Source organism: Mirounga angustirostris, unplaced genomic scaffold (assembly GCF_029215605.1).
Source record: "Mirounga angustirostris isolate CCGP_5_RB_7025 unplaced genomic scaffold, mMirAng1.0.hap1 SCAF_5, whole genome shotgun sequence".
Classification (NCBI taxonomy): domain Eukaryota; kingdom Metazoa; phylum Chordata; class Mammalia; order Carnivora; family Phocidae; genus Mirounga; species Mirounga angustirostris.
Window position 1 is genome coordinate 54,376,798 of NW_026991713.1, and position 19,470 is coordinate 54,396,267.

The following is a 19,470-nucleotide window of genomic DNA, read 5'->3' on the forward strand; positions in this document are numbered from 1 at the left end:
GCTGCCCTGTGATCTAAGAGATGTATGCATTGTCCCTTAGGCTATGTTTAGCACACACAGATTAGCATATCTTATCTTTCCCATAAATCTTCCTAGTTCCAGTAAGACTCCTTGTCACACATCAAGTGACTGAGAAACAGTGATAAGGATATCCTGAAGGACCAATAAAAGCGGGAGCCAAGAAGAGTAAGGGGTCTTCGTTTCTGAGTGTTGACCCCCTTGCCTTCTCTCTTTCACCGCAAAGTTTGGAGTCATCGTTCATCTGTCCATACAGGGAGTGCTGGCCATTCCCAGCAAGTTAGCACAGACATGATTAGCTTTACTGAATCCAAATCCCTCCTCCCAGCTATAATAGTAGTTATTTAATCAAGCTAAAATAATAAAGGGAGCCTACAATTTTATCCAGGACAAATTAATGGATACTGAACTTATCCTCCCACCATAAAAATATACAGGAAATAAGCTGGGAAACTAGAAAAACATACAAAAAAACTATTCTGAGGCATTGGACAAGAGATGGCATGAGGCTGTTTCCCAGGGTATAGCGAATTACAGAAGCACTACATCAACACCAGCTTTCTGCCTTAGAAACCCTTTTCACAGAGTAGCATAGGGAAGTAAAATCCAAGCAGCAGCAGTGGAGGAAACGGCGGATTGGCTTGGGCACAGAATGCAGCTGAAGTATTAAGGAGCAAAAGTGTCTATCTGTGCCAGCAGTAACAAAATTCAGTACTTTTTAAAGGAAGATAACAAAATCCAGACTCTCAACAATATGGCATCTACTATGTCAAGCGTAAAATCTAAGTTTATATTAAAAAAAAAAGGCAAAAAAAAAAAAATGTGACAATAGCCAGGAAAAGAAAACAGTCATAAAAATAAAATGAGGGATAATACAGATATCAGAATTAGCAGATACATAATTAAAACTTAGCATTATAAATAGGATTAATGAATTAAAGGAAAGGTAGATAATATAAATAAAAATAAAGGCAATATTAATAAAGAAATGGAAACTATTAAAAGGCATCGGATAAAAATTCAAGATGGAAAAATACAATAACTAAAATAAAAATATCCCTAGATAGATGGATGAACTTAGTAGAAGACAGAAACTGCATGAGAAATGAACAGTTAATTTGAAAACTGGTTTATACAAGGTATTCAAACTGAAGCGCAAAGATTCAAAGGATTTTTTAAAAAAGAAGAAATAAAATAAAGGAGCCCCAGTGACACATGGGATTATATCAAGATGTCTAATATCCTATAATTTGAGTCCCATAGGAAAGGAGAGAGGAGAGAGACTGATGCAGAAAAATCACTGAAAGAAATCATGGCCCCAAATTATAGTGCATAACTTCAATAGTATAAAAGACTATAAAGAGCTATGTAGAAACATACAGTTTTATGGTTCTTGTGTTGCTTGTAAAATAAAATATAATTTGAATATTTGTCTATGATAAGATCATGACATATACTGCAATCCCCAGAGCAATCACACACATACATACAAAAACTGTATAGCTAAAATATCAACAGAAAAGAGAACAGAAATATTAAAAATAATTAACAATAAGGCAGGAATGCAGGAACAGAGAAGAAACAAATATAAAGCAAATACCAAGGTAGTAGACATAACTACAAACATATAAATAAAGATAGTAAACGTAAATTGACTAAACACTCAAAGCCACTATATCTATTTAAATAGAAACACTTTTTTTTAAATTGTAGTAAGAACATTTAGCAAGAGATCTACCTTCGTAACAGAATTTTAAGTGTACGATATCGTATAAAGTGTAGGTATGATGTTGTGCAGCTGGTCTCTAGAACCTACTCATCTTACAATAACACTTTATATTCATAGAGCAGCATCTCCTCATTTACCCCTCCCTCTAACCCGTGACAATCATTATTCTACTCTCTGCCTCTATGAGTTTAACTATTTTAGATACATCATATAAGTGAAATCATGCAGCATTTGCCCTTCTGTGACTGACTTATTTAACTTAGCATCCTCAAGGTTTATTATGTCACATACGACAAGATTCCCTTCTTTTTTTTAAGGTCAAATTATTATTGTATTGTATACTGTATGTATATAGCACATTTTCTTTATTCATATACCTGCTGATGGACATTTAGGTAATTTCCAAATACTAGCTATTGTGAATAATGCAGCAGAAAACGTGAGAATGCAAATATTTCTTCAAAATCCTGATTCCAATTTCTCTGGATATATACCCAGAAGTGAGATTGCTGGATCATATGGTAGTTCTTTTTAAAAATTTCATGACCCCCCTGTTTTCCATAGGGGTTGCACCATTCCCACCAGTGTACAAGGGTTCAAATTTCTCTTCATCTTCAACAGTGTTTGTCATCTTTGGTGTTTTTTTTTTATTCCAATAGGTATGAGGTGATAATTCACTGTGGCTTTGATTTGTATTTCCCTGACGATGAGTGATATGGGGCATCTTTTCATATACCTGCTGGCCATTTGTAGTTCTTCTTTGAAAAAAATGTCTATTCAAGTCCTTTGCTCACTTTTTAATCAGGTTATTTGGGGTGTTTTTGGAATTGAATTATAAGATTTCATTATGTATTTTCAATATTAGCCCTTTTATCAGATATATGGTTTGCAAATATTTTCTTATATCCAACAGGTCATCTTTTCATTCTGTTAATTATTTCCTTTGCTGTGCTGAAGGTTTTTAGTTTGATATAATTCCACTTATTATGCAAAAGATTGAAATTGGGCCGTTATTTTTATACCACGCATAAAAATTAACATAAAGTGGATTAGAGACTTAAAGATAAGGCATACAACTGTAAAACTCCTAGAAGAAAACAAGGGAAAAACTTCATGACATTGATCTAAGCAGTGATTCTTGGAAATGACAACAAAAGCACAGGCAAATATAAGCAAATATAAGAGACACATTTTTTAAGTACTAAAGTCCCAGATTGATATTAAAAGAGCAGAAAATTCAAACTGTAGAAACACTAAGCATAAGAAGGCTGTGTAACTCTATACCAAATAGACTTCAACCAAGAGTTTGACACCAGTGGTAAAAGGATACCCCCTGATAATAAAAAGGGTGAGTTATCAAGAAGAAAATGCAAGTCTAGAAATGCATGGACATAGTAGAAATTCAGATATGTGAAACAAAACCTAGAAGAACTAAAGGGAGAAAGAGACACAGTCACAATTTCAGTTAACTATATTGGCATTTGTTCCTATAATAATTGATAGAATATGTAGACAAAAAGCCAGTAAGGATGAAGATTTGAAAATACTATCAATCATTTTTTTAAAAAAATTTTTAAAGATTTTATTTTATTTAATTGACAGAGAGAGAGATAGCGAGAGCAGGAACACAAGCAGGGGGAGTGGGAGAGGGAGAAGCAGGTTTCCTGTGGAGCAGGGAGCCCAATGCGGGGCTCAATCCCAGGACCCTGGGATCATGACCTGAGCTGAAGGCAGACACTTAAGACTGAGCCACCCAGGTGCCCCCTATCAATCATTTTAATTAATTGAAATTTGTAGACATACTACCAACACTTTCCAACAAACACTTTTTAAAGAGCATGTTAAGCATTAACCAAGATAGAATATATGCTTGATCAGAAAATGAGTCTTAAACATTTCATAGGATTTCATTACACAGACTATGATCTTTTACTGACTGAACTAAAATTAAAACCAATAGCGGGGCGCCTGGGTGGCTCAGTTGGTTAAGCGACTGCCTTCGGCTCAGGTCATGATCCTGGAGTCCCAGGACCGAGTCCCGCATTGGGCTCCCTGCTCAGCAGGGAGTCTGCTTCTCCCTCTGACCTTCCTCCTTCTCATGCTCTCTGTCTCTCATTCTGTCTCTCTCAAATAAATAAATAATAATAATAAAAAAAAACAATAGCAATGTCTTTAGTTAAGCTCCAAAATATGTGAAAACTCAGAAACACATTAGTAGATAAAATTGAAAAATTCCTTGAATTAAAAAATTCAGAATATATAGTCACAAATAAAAGATCTAAATAATACCATGTCTACTATAGAAATTTATTTTTCATTTCAAAAGCTTCTCACATGGGGTGCCTGGGTGGCTTAGTTGGTTAAGTGGCTGCCTTCGGCTCAGGTCATGATCTCGGGGTCCTGGGATTGAGCCCCGCATCGGGCTCCCTGCTCAGCAGAGAGCCTGCTTCTCCCTCTCCCTCTGCCTGCCTCTCTGCCTACTTGTGCTCTCTCTCTCTGTCAAATACATAAATAAAATCTTTAAAAAAGAAAGCTTCTCACAAAGAAAACTTCAAGTCTGATGGCTTCACTGGTGAGTTTTATTAAATATGTAAGAAAAATATAATACTAACATCATAAAATTCTTTCATATATAAAGTAAAATAAGCTCCCCAACTTGTTTTCTGTCAGCACAATTCTGATAAGAAGAACGACGATGACATTTCAAAGAGAAAAAATTACAGAGTAAAGTCTCTTATGAACATATAAAAAATATTCATCAAATATTGGCATTAATCCATTAACATAAAACAAATAACACATCATGAACAAGAGACATTTATCCTAAGGAAGCAAGGTTGGTTCTACATTTAAAAATCAATATATTCATAACATTAATGAAGTAAAGGAGAAAAGTCACATGATCAACAGAGTAGAAACAGCATTAAACAAAATTAAACAATCATTTATAATAAAAATAAAGTCTCTCAGAGTTAACTAGCATGAGAAAAAAACTTCTTTGATCTGGAAAATGGCATTTATAAAAAGACCTATAGATATCATTAAGGTAGAAAGAACAATGCCTTGTATCCTAATCCTTGGACCCTGTGAGTATGTTATCTTCTATGGCAAAAGGGCGTTCACAAATGTGATTAATATTAACTAAAAACTTTGAGACTGGAAGATTATCCTTGATAAACTGAGTGGGGTGAATCTAAGAACATGAGTCCTTAAAAGTAGAGACTATTTCCTAGCTGTAGTCAGAGAGATGGCAGCATGTAAAGGACTCAACAAACTTTTGAAGATGAAAGAGGCCCGTGTCAAGAAATGTGGATTGCCTCTAGAACCTGCAAAAGTCAAAGACACAGACTTTCCCCTAAAGCCTCAAGAAAGGAATACAACCTATGGGCACCTGGGTGTCTCAGTCAGTTGGGCATCCGGCTCTTGATTTCAGGTCAGGTCATGATCTCAGGGTTGTGAGATCGAGCCCGGCTTCGGAGCTTCACGCTTAGCGGGGAGCCTGCTTGAAATTCTGTCTCTCCTCTCCCTGTGCCCCTCCCACCACACTCTCTAAATAAATAAATAAACAAACCTAAAAAAAAAAAAGAAAGGAATACAGCCTATTGACACTGATTTTAACCAAGGGAGACTTGTGTTGGGCTTCTAACCTACAGAACTGTAAGATAACAAATTTGTACCATCATAAGCCACTAAAATTTGTGATAACTCATTATGGCAACATTAGAAAATGACTATACTCATAATCCATAAATGTAAACTATGGCATGTGTTCTAAAAAAAGCAAGGACTTGTGCACTCACCACTTCTATTCAACATTTTACTAGATTTCATATCCATGGCCCAAAGGCAAGGGAAAGAAGTAAAATGTATAATATTCAGAAAGGAAGAAGAAACATTATCATTTTTATATGACACGATTGTGCACATAGCCATTTCTCTGGAATTCTCCCCGAAACTACCAGACATAGCAGGAGATAGTAAGTGAATTTAGAAAGGCTCAAAATACAAAAATCAATTTTATTTTTATATAAAAGCAGCAGCTGGGTAATTAAGTGAAAGTAACATTATAATTAACAATAATATCATACAACTTGACATAATTAGGGATATATTTAGTGAAATATACTTAAGACCTTTACATTAAAATGACAAGATATTACTGAGAGATACTGAAAATACCCAAGTATATGGAAAGCTATACCATATTCCCTGATTAAAAGTCTCAATACTGTTAAGATAATCTATTTTTCATGAAATAATCTGTAAATTCAACAAAATCCCAATCAAAACATGAACAAGTTTTAAAATAGATATTACTAAGGTGCTTTTAAAGTTTATATGGCTATGCAATGAACCTAACACAACATCTGAGGTTTTACATTGGCTTATTTCAAAAATTATTGTAATGATAGAGTAATCAGATAGTGTGGTATTGGTGTAAAAAAAAAAGTAGATTAATGGAACTAATGGAGCTGAGTAGACAATCCAAGGATAGATCAGCATTTATACGGTCAGTAGAGAGAGCACAAAAAGCACTAACCATAATATAGAACAACAAAAAATTTCAAATCATACTATATAAAATTTTAAAAGTCACCATTAAAAAAAGGCCACACCTTGGGAAAAAATGTTTATTGTACATCCTATCAGACTGTCATAGCAAAGGATGTGATAGATACTCCCTAAAGGCAGATATATGAATAGTGAATAAGCACAGGAAATGGTGCTCAGTAGTGTGTACATCATCAGGGAAGTGCAAATTAAAAATACAATGAGGGGGCACCTCAGTTAGTTAAGGGGCTGCCTTCGGCTCAGGTCATGATCCCGGGGTCCTGGGATCGAGCCCCGCATCAGGCACCCCGATCAGCAGGGAGTCTGCTTCTCCCTCTCCCTCTGACTGTCCTCCCTGCTTGTGTTCTCGCACACTCTGTCTCTCTCAAATGAATTTTTAAAAAAAAGGCAAATTCCTAAAATAAATAAATAAATAAATAAACCCACAATGAGAAATTGTTTTATAGCCTGTAGAATGGCTAAAATTATTTTAAAATAACTGACAACACTAAAAGTTGGTGAGGACACAGAACATCTAGAACTCTCATACACTGCAGATGGGAATGTTAAAATGTTTGCACATTTCGGGTGCCTGGGCGGCTCAGTTGGTTAAGCGACTGCCTTCGGCTCAGGTCATGATCCTGGAGTCCCACGATCGAGTCCCGCATCGGGCTCCCTGCTCAGCAGGGAGTCTGCTTCTCCCTCTGACCCCCCCCCCCCTCATGTGCTCTCTCTCTCAAATAAATAAATAAAATCTTTAAAAAAAAATGTTTGCACATTTTTCCACTTGGGAAAAAATTTGGCAGATTTTTGCAAGTTAAAAATACATACACTCTATAACATAACCATTCCTTTCTAGGAATTTATTTATTTATTTACCCAATAAAATTCAAACATATGGTTCTAACATGTACAAAAATTAAATAATACCATTTCTATTCATAAAAGTCACAATCTGGCAACAGCACAACTCAACTATGTATTAGGGAACATGGATAAACAAATTGTAGATTTTTAAAACAAATGAAATATTATTTGTCAATAAAAGGAATATATATGGATACATAAAACATCACAAATGAATCACAAAGACATACACAGAGAAAGAATTCAGGTGCGTGTGTGCACATGCACGCACACACACAACACATACACTTCTATTTTGAGAATAAGAAAAGTGTATCTTTTGGGTGAGAAGAAAGAGGGTTTCCTGGTGAGTATCACAAAGGACTTTTCTTTATTAAATATTTATTAATGGGGGTATGGGTTACACTGGTATTGCATTTGTCCAAACCCTTTTGAGCTATATATTTAAGATCTGTGCATTTAATTATTTTTAATTATATTTCGTTTTTTAAACATGGAAAATGACATTGATTCCTGTGGCAGAGAGGGACTTCTAGGAAAGCAGGAGTAATTTCATTTCTCCTCTGGATTTGGAAACATTTGTCCTGGAGAATACTGGGGTAAGACTCACTAACCCTCTGCCTCCTTGTTTCTTTCTTTCTTTTTATGTTATGTTAATCACCATACATTACATTATTAGTTTTTGATGTAGTGTTCCATGATTCATTGTTTGCGTATAACACCCAGTGCTCCATGCAGAACGTGCCTTCTTTAATACCCATCACCAGGCTAACCCATCCCCCCACCCCCCTGCCTCTTTGTTTCTTGGAGGTGACATTGGATGCTGCTTCTTGTTTGGAATTTTCCTCCTTTCAGCTCCCCCCTTGCTGAAGGTGAGAAGAAGGAAGCCATTGAATTTTATATCTAAATTCATGCTTTTGTGCCATTTTCCCCAGTATTAATTATGTCATTATTACTTTCCCTTCTGTATCATCACACTAAGATCTCTTCCAGTTGTCTTCCTGTCCTCTCCTTCCACAGCATCTATTTGACAAGAAAGACTTAATATTCAATTTCCATGAAAGCTCCTTACACTTTTCTGATCTGCTAATATTCTCTTTCCATCACCTCTCCTACCACGCCTTGCCACAACTATTACACTCCTACCAGAGACATGAATTGCTGAGCCATAACATATAAAACTTACATAATATCACCATGTTCTGTAATTTACAAAGAAATGTTCATTCTTTTATCTTACTTGACATCTATAGCAACTTAAGTATTGCTTTAATGGATTAAGAAATAGCTTCTCACAAGCTTGCTTGTGCCAAATTCAGACAAGTATTAAGCAAAAGATGCTGGGTTTGAAAAAAATCGAAGGACAATGGGAGAAGGTAAAAGATAAACTTTTACTTCCAATAGAAATATTATTCTCGACAGTCAAATATAATAAATAGTATGAAAATAGCACATACTGCCTAATACTTTTGTCATAAAAGCCAGAACACACTTTATGAAGCCATTATATTCTCATGTATAATTACATACACATGAAGTCCTGCCAATACTGTATGTTAGATTTTATAGGACACATTAAACAATATATGTGCAGTCAAATGCTCTACCACTGAGCTATACCCCCTAAACAATATGTGTGAAGTTACATTTGTTTATGACATAGAAACAGATTACATTTTCTTGTGTTCTCAGAATATTCCTATGAACCATATACAAATCAATGCATTGCAAACAATGTACTCGTAGAATATCCTAAAAATTAATGACATTGCTTTGCATTTGTGAAAACATTATAGTTTACAAAATGCCCTTTTATGCAGAACTTATGTTAAGTGAAATAAGTCAAGCAGAGAAAGTCAATTATCTTATGGTTTCACTTATTTGTGGAACATAAGGAATAGCATGGAGGACATTAGGAGAAGGAAGGGAAAAATGAAGCGGGGGGAACTGGAGGGGGAACCATGAGAGACTATGGACTCAGAAACAAACTGAGGGTTTTAGAGGGGAGGGAGTGGGGGGATGGATTAGCCCGGTGATGGGTATTAAAGAGGGCACGTATTGCATGGAGCACTGGGTGTTATACGCAAACAATGAATCATGGAACACTACATCAAAAACTAATGATGTACTGTATGGTGACTAACAAAACAATAAAATAAAATAAAAAGTAAATAAAAAAATAAATCCAATGTGCATGAGACCTTTCAAAATAATTTCACACAGACATATGAAAGATAAAATATAGATTTACATGCTTTTGTATTAGTTTGCTAGGGCTGCCATAACAATACCAGACTGGGTAGCTTAAATAACAAAAATTTATTTTCTCACAGTTCTGGAGACTGGAAGTACAGGATCAAAGTGTCAGCAGATTTAGTTTCTTCTGCAGTCTCTCTTTCCTTTGCTTGCAGATAGCCACCCACATGTGACCTTTTTCATGTGGGTGAACTTTCCTGGTATCTCTTCCTCTTATAAAGACACCAGTCATATTGGATGAGGACCCACCTATATGACCTCCATTTATCCTTAATTATCTCTTTACTTCCAGGGGTGTCTGGGAGGCTCGGATGCTTAAGCATCTGCCTTCGGCTCAGGTCATGATCTCAGGGTCCTGGGATTGAGCCCTGCTTGGACCCCTGTGTTGTCGGGCTCCCGGCTCAGCAGGGAGTCTGCTTCTGCCCATCCCCCCTCTTGTGTGCTCTCTCTCTCTAATGAATAAATAACATCTTAAAAAAATAAATAAACAAAGGCCCTACCTCCAAACCCAGTAACTGGTTAGGTACTGGGGGTAGAACTTCAACACATGAATTTTGGGGGGACACAATTCAGTCCATCAACATGTTTGTACTGACTATGACAGCTACAAGGTATGACTTCTTTTTCTTTATATGTAGTTGGTGTAGTAACACAAGTTTAGGTATTTCCATCTTGGTGGGAGTACACCCAGACCCCTCCAACACCTCATGGTAGGTGGTTTATGACAGCTGTGCTCTTGTCCTTAAGGCTATTTTTTTCTCTTTATTTGGCTAATTAGCCTCTTCTCACTATTAGTACTTAATACACAGTACAACTTCTCACCACTGATTTGCCAAGTCATCTGAGTTACATATGATTTGTTTCTCAGAGATGTCACTCCTTTTATTGAGTTGAAATTCATATTATGTAAATCATTATTTTACCATGTTAATCATTTCTAAATGAACAATTCAGTGGCATTAAGTATAATCACAATGTTGTGCAACCACCATCTTTATCTAAACATTTTCTTCACTCCAAAAGAAAACACCATACATAGTAAGCACTTACTCCATATTTTGCCTTCTCTCTATGACCTGGCAACCACCAGTTTGCTTTTTGTCTCTATGAATTCACATTGTCTGGATATTTCATATAAACAGCATTATACAATATGTGATGTAATATTTATCAGGACTTCATTCTTTTTTTCACTATCATTCCATTTTATGTACATATCCCATTTGTTTATCTGTTCATTTTTGAGAAGCACTTGGGTTGTTTCCACCTCTAGGCTATTGTGAGTAGTGCTTCTGTGATATGCATCTACATATATTTGTTTGAGTACCTATTTTCAATTCTTTTGGGTATTCAAATAGAAGTGGAAGTTCTGCTTTATGTTAATTCTGTATTTAACTTCTTGGGGAATCATCAAACTTTCTCCCCAGGGGCTGAACTATTCAACAGTCACACCAGGAAATTATGACACTTACATATTCTCCACATCCTTGCCAACACTTAGGCTTTTCTGTTTTACTACTGTTGCTGGTGCAAGTGTTGTTATACAGCCGTCCTAGTGGATGCGAAGGGTTATTTCTTTGGACTTTAAATTTTCATTTCCATATGAATAATTATGTTAAACATAGTTTCATGTGCATTGACTGTTTCTTTATCTTCTTTGGAGAAATGTCTATTCAAGTCCTTTGCTCATTTTTTTAATTGGGATGTTTGTGTTGTTGAGTTTTAAGTATTCTTAATATATGTTGTAACTACACACCCTTATCAAATATATTATTTGTAAATACTTTCTTCTGTTCTATAGGTTGTTTTTTTTTAAGATTATTTATTTATTTATTTGACAGAGAGAGACACAGCAAGAGAGGGAACACAAGCAGGGGGAGTGGGAGAGGGAGAAGCAGGCCTCCCGCTGAGCAGGGAGCCTGATGCGGGGCTCGATCCCAGGACCCTGGGATCATGACCTGAGCTGAAGGCAGACACTTAACGACTGAGCCACCCAGGCGCCCCAGTTCTATAGGTTTTCTTTTCACCTACCTCAATGTTCTTTGATGCACAAAAATGTATAATTTTGATGAAGTTCAATATATCTATTTTTTCTTTTGTTCCTTGTGCTTTTAATGTTATATCTAAGAATCCATAGTTAAATCCATGGTCATGAAGATTTACTTCTATGTTTTCTTCTAAGAGTTTAATAGGTTTAGTGCTTATATTTAGGCCATTGACCATTTTTAAAAAAAATTTTGTATATGGTGTGAGTGGTCCGTTTTCATCATCTTGCATGTGATACAAGTTGTCCTCAAGTGTGAAGAGAGTATTCTTGAAGAGAGTATACCTTTCCCCATTGAATGGCCATGGCACTCTTGTTGAAAATAATTGGCTGTAGACATATGGCTTTATTTTGGACTCTCAATTCTATTCCATTAGAGCATATGTCCATCCTTATTTTGGTAATGCACTGTTTCAATTATTGTATCTTAGTAGTAATTAAAAATCAGGAAGTGTGAGTTCTACAACTTTGGTCTTCTTTTCCAATATTGTTTTGGTCCATGTGATTCCATATGAATTTGAGAGTCAGCTTTTCCAGGACTGCAAAAAAAGGTCGTTGAATGGTTGATAGATGTTATACTGCATCTGTAGATTGCTTTCGGGGAATATTGCCTTCCTAACAATAATAAGTCTTCCAATCCATGAACATGAAATGCTTTTTATTCATTTAGCTCTTTCTTAACTTCTTTCAAAAATGTTTTATAATTTTCAGTGTGCATGTCTTCACCTTCTTGGTTAAATTTATTATAGGTATTTATTCCATAGGTTTCCTTTACAAATGAAATTGCTTTTTAAATTTCCCTTTCAGGTTATTATTTGCTGCACAAAGAAACAAAACTTTTTTTAATGTGTTAATCTTATCTGTAGCTTTGATGAATTCATTTATTAGTTCTAGTAGGGGCTTTTGTGGATTATTTTGGGGATTTTCTACATAAAGGATTATGTCATCTGCAAAGGAAGATAGTTTTAGTTCTCCCTTTCTAATTTGAGTGCCTTATATATCTTTTTCATGGCTGATTACTCTGCCTAGACTCATTAGGTTAAACAGAAGCAGTGGAAGCAGACATCCTCATCTTGTTCCTGATATTAGAGGAAAAGCATTCAGTTTTTCATCACTGAGTATGATTTTAGCTGTGATTTTTTCCTAATTTTCTGAGTTCTCCTTTATCATGACAGTGTCAGATTTTGTGAAATGCTTTTTCTGCTTCAATTGCAACGCCATGTAGTTTTTAAAAAAATCCTTCAGTCTATTAATCATTGATTTTCTTATGTTGAATAACCCTGCATTCTTGGGATAAATTCCACTTTGTCATAGTATATAATTGTTTTAATATGCTGTTGGATTCGTTATTTCCTAGTATTTTGTTGTGGATTTTTGCATCTATATTTATAAAAGGTAATGATCTATAATATTCTTTTATCTATCTGACTTTGGTATCAGGCTAATACTGGCTTCAAAGAATGAGTTAGGGAGTGCTCCCCCTCATTTTTGAAAAACTTTGAATAGGACTGGTATTAAATTTTTCTTAAAAAGTTTGGTAAAGGGGCACCTGGGTACCTCAGTTGGTTAAGCTTCCAACCCTTGCCCTCAGCTCAGGTTTTAATCTTGAGGTTGTGGGTTCAAGCCCCATGATGGGTTCCATGCTGGATGTGGAACCTACTTAAAAAAAATTTGGTAGAATTCACCGGTGAAGTAATCTGGTCCTGTCTTGTTTTTACTGGGAGGATTTTTTTGTTTTATTTTGTTTTGGGGGGCTTTTGTTTGTTTTTAAATTACTGGTTTAATCTCTTTAATTGTTATAGTTATGTTCTGATATGTTTATTTTTATCCTTGAATCAGTCTGGTGATTCATGTGTTTCTGAAAATTTGCCCATTTCATATAGGTTATCTAATTTTTGGTATATAATTGTTCATACAATTGTTCTCTTAAAATTGTTTTTCTATCTGCACGTTGATGGTAATTCCCCAAACTAATATTCTGATCTTAGTTATTTGTGTCTTCTTTTTCTATTCATCCAGCTAAAGGTTTGTTACTCTTTTTTAACTTTTCAAAGGATCAACTCTTGGTGTTACTGATTCTTCTTTGTTCTTCTTTGTTTGTTTATCTGTGCTCTAATCTTCATTATTTCCTTTCTTCTGTTAGCTTTGGGTTAAGTTTGTTCTTTTTTAGTTCCTTAAGATGTAAAGTTGGATTATCAATTTGAAATTTTTCTTTTAATGTATATGTTTATTACTATAAATGTTCCTCTATGCACTGCTATCACTACATCCCAGAAATTTTGGTAAACTGTGTTTTCCTTTTTATTTGTCTCAAAGTATTTTCTATTTTCCCCTGTGACCCCCTGGTTATTTCAAAGTATGGTGTTTACTGGGGCACCTGGGTGGCTCAGTTGGTTAAGCATCCAACTCTTGACTTTGGGTCGGGTCAGGGTTATGAGATTGAGCCTCACATAGGGTTCTGCACCAGGAGGGGAGCCTGCTTAGGATTCTCTCTCCCCACTCCCCGCCCTTCCCCCCACCCCCTACCCACCTCCATTTGCATGTGTATGTGCTCTCTCTAAAAAAAAAAAAAAAAAAAAAAAGAATTAAAAGTATGTCATTTAATTTACAAAAATTTAAGGATGTTTCTAGTTGTCTCCCCTTTATTGATTTATAGATTAATCTCACTGTGGTTGGAGAACATTCTCATGATTTAAATAACTAAGTTATCTTGATATCTGCTTAAGAGCCCAATATATGGTAAATTTTGATAAACATTCCACGTGTACTTAAATAAAACTGTATTCAGTTCTTTTCATATTTTCTTAAATTCTTATGTCTACTGATTTTGTGTTTTCCAAATCTGTATCTTTACTGATGTTCTGAGTAGTCTAATAATGAGAGGAAGTGTTGGAAATATCCATTAAGTCTGTAAATTTGTTCTTTCAGTTATACCTAAATTATATCTTATGTTATCCTATTGGCTATGGTATTAAATACATGCACATTTAAAATTGTTATTCATATCCATTATGTATTAATAGATTTATCAAATAAAATATGTTCTCTGGGTCCAATTAATAATTTAATTTGTATCTGGTTTTAGTATAGTTACACCTTTATTACTCATATTTCCATGCTATAGTCTTTTTAAAAATATTCCTCCTTTCAGAGTTCTTATGTTTAGTGCCTCTTATGCATCTATTTGACAGACTTGTAGCAGTTACTGTCTGCTGCTAAGGTTTTCACTAGAGATGCAAGAAAAATGTGTCCTCGTGCTTTCTGTCTGTCTGATTGTGGCAGTCAATGGGGCAATACAGGGAAAAAAATACAATAAAATAAAAAATGAAAGTGTGCCTCTTATGAGCAATCTAGTTTATTTTTTAAAAATGTTGGGCAATTTTTTGGGGGGGTACCTGGGTAGCTCAGTTGATTAAATGTCCAACCTTTGATTTAGGCTAAGGTCCTGATCTCAGGGTCTTGTTAGTTATACACTTCTTATACTGGGTTTTGTTTTTTTGCTATTATTTTAGAGACCATAATAGGCATTCTGGATTCATTGAAGTTTGACAGAAATATCTACTATCTTATTTTCATGTATGTATTTTTCATTTCTTTCTTTTCCCTTTCTGTATGTCAGTCTGAATATTTTTTTTTACCCACCTACCTATAGTCTACATTTTTTTTTCCTTCTGCTTTATCTAATCTATTGTTAAACCAAAATAAGAATTTTAAATTCCCACTGCTGAATTTTGTTTTTCTAGAAACAGGAACTCTAGTACAGGAAAGAAACAAATGAGTTTATCTTAGAGTAAATCATTCTCTGTTAAAATTCTTCAAGTTGTTATCTGTTCTTCTGAACAATTAATCATAATAATTTGAAGGTCTATCTACTAATGCTATAATCTGCCCCAACAATGGTCTATTTCTTTTGTATATTTTTCTTCTTGCCTTTTCATTCTTTCCTTCTCATATGGGCTTGTCCAGTGGCATATCTGTTAATTTTATATTGAATAATGGACATTTTAAATAAAGAATTATAGTGTCCCTACATAATACTGTTTTCACCAAGAAACAATTAATTTATGTCACAGGTTATTCCATTATACCAGCTACCTTTATTCTTTATGTTTTTGTGTTTTATAGAATTACAGGTTATATCTCTTTATCACTTAATCATATGATAATTTCTGTCTTTCAGTGTTGCTATTGAGCAATCAGCTGTCAAATTATTTGTAAATTTAACCAAAGTATTCTCTTTGGTTATTTCTTTTTCAATTAACGGTGCTTTTTTTTTTTTAAATAAACATCTATTTACTTATAAAAGTATGGGAGAAGTGATTTATTTAAAATAAAGTAGCAAGTATAAGCCTAGTTGTTATAAAACTAATCACATCATAAGGTAGTTGTGAATTTAAAATTATGTAATACATGAAGATATGCATAATCATCTTATCACATAATAAACACTGTATGTGTTCATCATAATAGGGAATATTGATACTATCAATGTTATTATTTCTGCAGCTAGCAGGAATGTAGCCAGAAGAGCAGGCTTCTTTATATTTTCTACTTTCATGTTTTTTACAGCCCATCTCTAGCATTCACACTTCGATGAAAACATGGATCCAGACCACAGGTAATAGAAAATAGAAGAGAAATTCCATTAACTCATGGACAATGCAAGGTAACTAACTACATTCTGGACCAGACTTATGAAGTTGTTTTTAGGTTAAAAATATTCTGGATCAGTTATTATGAAGTTATTATGTTTAAAAGAGCATAATTGTATAGATCAAAAACATGTGGTGATGGCAATTCTCATTTGGCACACTGTTTTAATCAATTACTAGTAGTTTTAACTTTTTAGAGGTCTCTTTTGTTTCTTTCCTGAATGTCTCTCTCTCTTTCAATATTATTTACCTCTTTTCTTGAATCTCATGCTGCCTCTTTGGCTGGTGAGATTTCAGAGTAATAACTTCTAATCTCCTGGGTAGAAGTTTCAGAACTCTGGAAATCTAGTGGGAAAAGACTGTGAGTATATTAAAAATATTTTTCTTTATCCTCTTAATGATATCTTGTGTCTCCTCTCATGCTCAGTAGATGACCTTATACTCTCTTTTCCAGGAAAAAAAAATCTTAGATGTAAATATACTTTCATATTACTAATAAAAACACTTGAAACATTCTTGAATTTTATACCCATTCTATATTCTTTTAATTCAAATTACTATAAAAACTCAAGGCTCCTACTTTAAAGGCAAGTTCCTCACATATCCCCTATAAACAACACTTTCATCAGTTATCATTTCTTTTTCTTATATACCAATCTTGTCCCCACCAACTAGGTACTCTCATATGATAACATGTGGTTAAGAGTTATCTAACACTGAGATGTTGTTTTTCATCTTTTCTTATGCCTTCAGTGCAGTTATTTTAATAGGAAGTTATCATAGAGTATATCAAGAAAGGCTGTCTTGCTGCTATTTTAATCAAGGGACACATTATATATTCTTTGTTTATGTCTATGACATTTAAAAAATATTGGTCCTTGGGTTTCTCAATAAATCCATATTTTATATATAATTTTTAAATATTTCATTGGCATTAGACTGCTGCATGTATAAACATATTAAATTAAATAGATTCTATTTTTCTCAGCTTGATCATATATCAAAATTTTATTTTTGAGAGCTACCAACCTTCATGAATAATCTTTATAGTATTCGTGCTACGAAGTAAGGGCACTCATATATTTTTCTATCAAAATTTACCTTAGTAAAATTTTAGAATATGACCAGTATTCTCTTTCTTGCCACCTGATAACATAATTGCTGTTTCTGAGAGCTCCCATCTTTTTTGCTTGTTTTTTTCCCACACTTTATATATATATTATGTGAATTGTAAAATTTTCCTTAATTTTCCAGTTTTCCTATGTGTAGCTTCTGAGTATAATGTAGGAAAGGTTGCAATTAGTGATTAATGTGTTAAATGGGAAACATATGGTCAAAATAGGTGAATGAATGGACAATTTCAACAGAGAACTAGATTCTCTAAAACATAACTCAATGACGAAGAATGAAATAATCAAAATGGTAGAGTAGAAAACCCCAGCCACCATGCCCCTACAGAAACAATTAGATAGCTGTCCATGAACAAAAATAGTTCTGAGAGAGCTCAGGAGTCCACTTAAAAAGTTTAATAACACAGTAGAACAAAACACCTGAAAATAAGTTCACAAAGGTAGGAAGAACAGTTTCATTTGCCTGCATCATCTCACGGCCCCGGGCAGCTCTCTCTCACCAAAGAGAACTTCCTAGACTAAGAGAACTTCCCTCACCAGGAAAAAGAGAGCAAAATGAGTCATCAGTTTCCCAAACTTTTCAGTGCTCTGAACAAAGTATCTGCTTTGGTCCCAACCCTCCCAGATACCAGTAAAACTGAGACAGCTGGAAACAAGAAATAAACATGGGGACAGACAGTATTAGCCACGTGGCAGAAGTGACAAAGGTACCCAATAGCCTGTATTGAAGAGGATCCCAGCACTTTGCCACTTGAGGAGCTCAACAGCCCTTGTGGGCACTTGGAACACCCCCAACTGCCATCACTGAGGACCTCTTCATAGACCTGACTGACCCACAGAGGACCCCCATGGCTTTCTCCACTGAGGAAACCAATAGCCAATACAGCCAGCATGGATCCTTTGCAGATTTTGCTTTGAGGTTTTTCACCACAGACCTTCCTGTTTGCAGACACCAGCTGCCCAAGAGCCTCCCCACCCCGTACAGTGCTTGTGGACCTGGTACCAGCCCTGATTTCTGTCATTGGCCAGCACCAATATTTGTACCCAGCTAGTCTCAGAAGCTATGTACGTGCAAGCCATTGGCCCTGGCCTTCTATCACCAGCATCAAATTCTGTGTGCACACTGAAAGCTAGCACCTATACCCACCCAGATGCATGCAGACAGCCTGGGGCCTGCAGCTGCTTGGGCTCCCAAGCCAGCCCTGACTCCTATCACTGTGCTGCACTAATGTGCATGCTTGCAGCTAACCCCAGCAGTCACATAACTGCATGCTGCCTGACCTAACTCTCATCACTAGCCCCAACCATCATGCATGTGTTGTGGCTAGCCCCTGCAGTCATGCAAGTACATGCTGACACACAGAAACCCTATAGCTGCTTGTGTACCTGCAACTGATGCTGACCTCTGCTCTTGGGCCCAGCCATTGACACTATGTATGTGTTTGCATTGGCCCTTGCCATCACATAGGGCACCTTCATTCAGCCCTAACAGCAACATTCAGCAGCAGTAGAATGCATGTTGTTCTCTGTACATGGATACCTTCTCCAGGACAGATCATATATTAGGTCAGAAGACAAAGCTCAGCAAATTTTAAAAGATTGAAATCATGTCACGTATGTTTTCATCACAGTGCTATGAAACTAGAAATAACAGGAGGAAAACTATAATATTCACAAATATGTGGAAATTAAAGACCACACCTGAACAACCAGTGCTTTAAAGATGAATCAAAAGGAAAATAAAAAAATATATTGAAACAGGACACCTGGGTGGCTGAGATGGTTAAGCCACTGCCTTTGGCTCAGGTCATGATCCTGGAGTCCCAGGATCGAGTCCTGCATCAGACTCCCTGCTCAGCAGGGAGTCTGCTTCTCCCTCTGACCCTCCCCCTTCTCATGCTCTCTCTCTCTCATTCTCTCTCTCAAATAAATAAATAAAATCTTTAAAAATATATATATTGAAACAAATGAAAATGGAAACACAACATATCAAAACTTTCGGGATGCAAGAAAGCAGTGCAAGACAGAAGTTTATGGGAATAAATGCCTACATTAAGGAAAAAAAAGGATCTCAAATAAACAACCTAATTGCATACCTCAAGGAAGTGGGAAAAGAACAAACTAAGCCCAAATTAAGCAGAAGAGAGAAGATAACAAAGGTCAGAGCAGAAATAAGTGAAATAGATTAGAAAATCAATAAAAAGATACACAAATCTGAACTGA

General features: G+C 35.4%; 1 non-coding gene across 1 annotated transcript; it reads left to right on the forward strand.

Annotated features, from left to right (window-relative positions):
• The first annotated feature begins 14,639 nt into the window (after positions 1-14,639).
• LOC123845137 (small nucleolar RNA SNORA31) lies at positions 14,640-14,775 on the forward strand. The gene has a single exon (XR_006790972.2). It is a non-coding gene; the product is annotated as a small nucleolar RNA SNORA31 (small nucleolar RNA).
• Positions 14,776-19,470: the final 4,695 nt, after the last annotated feature.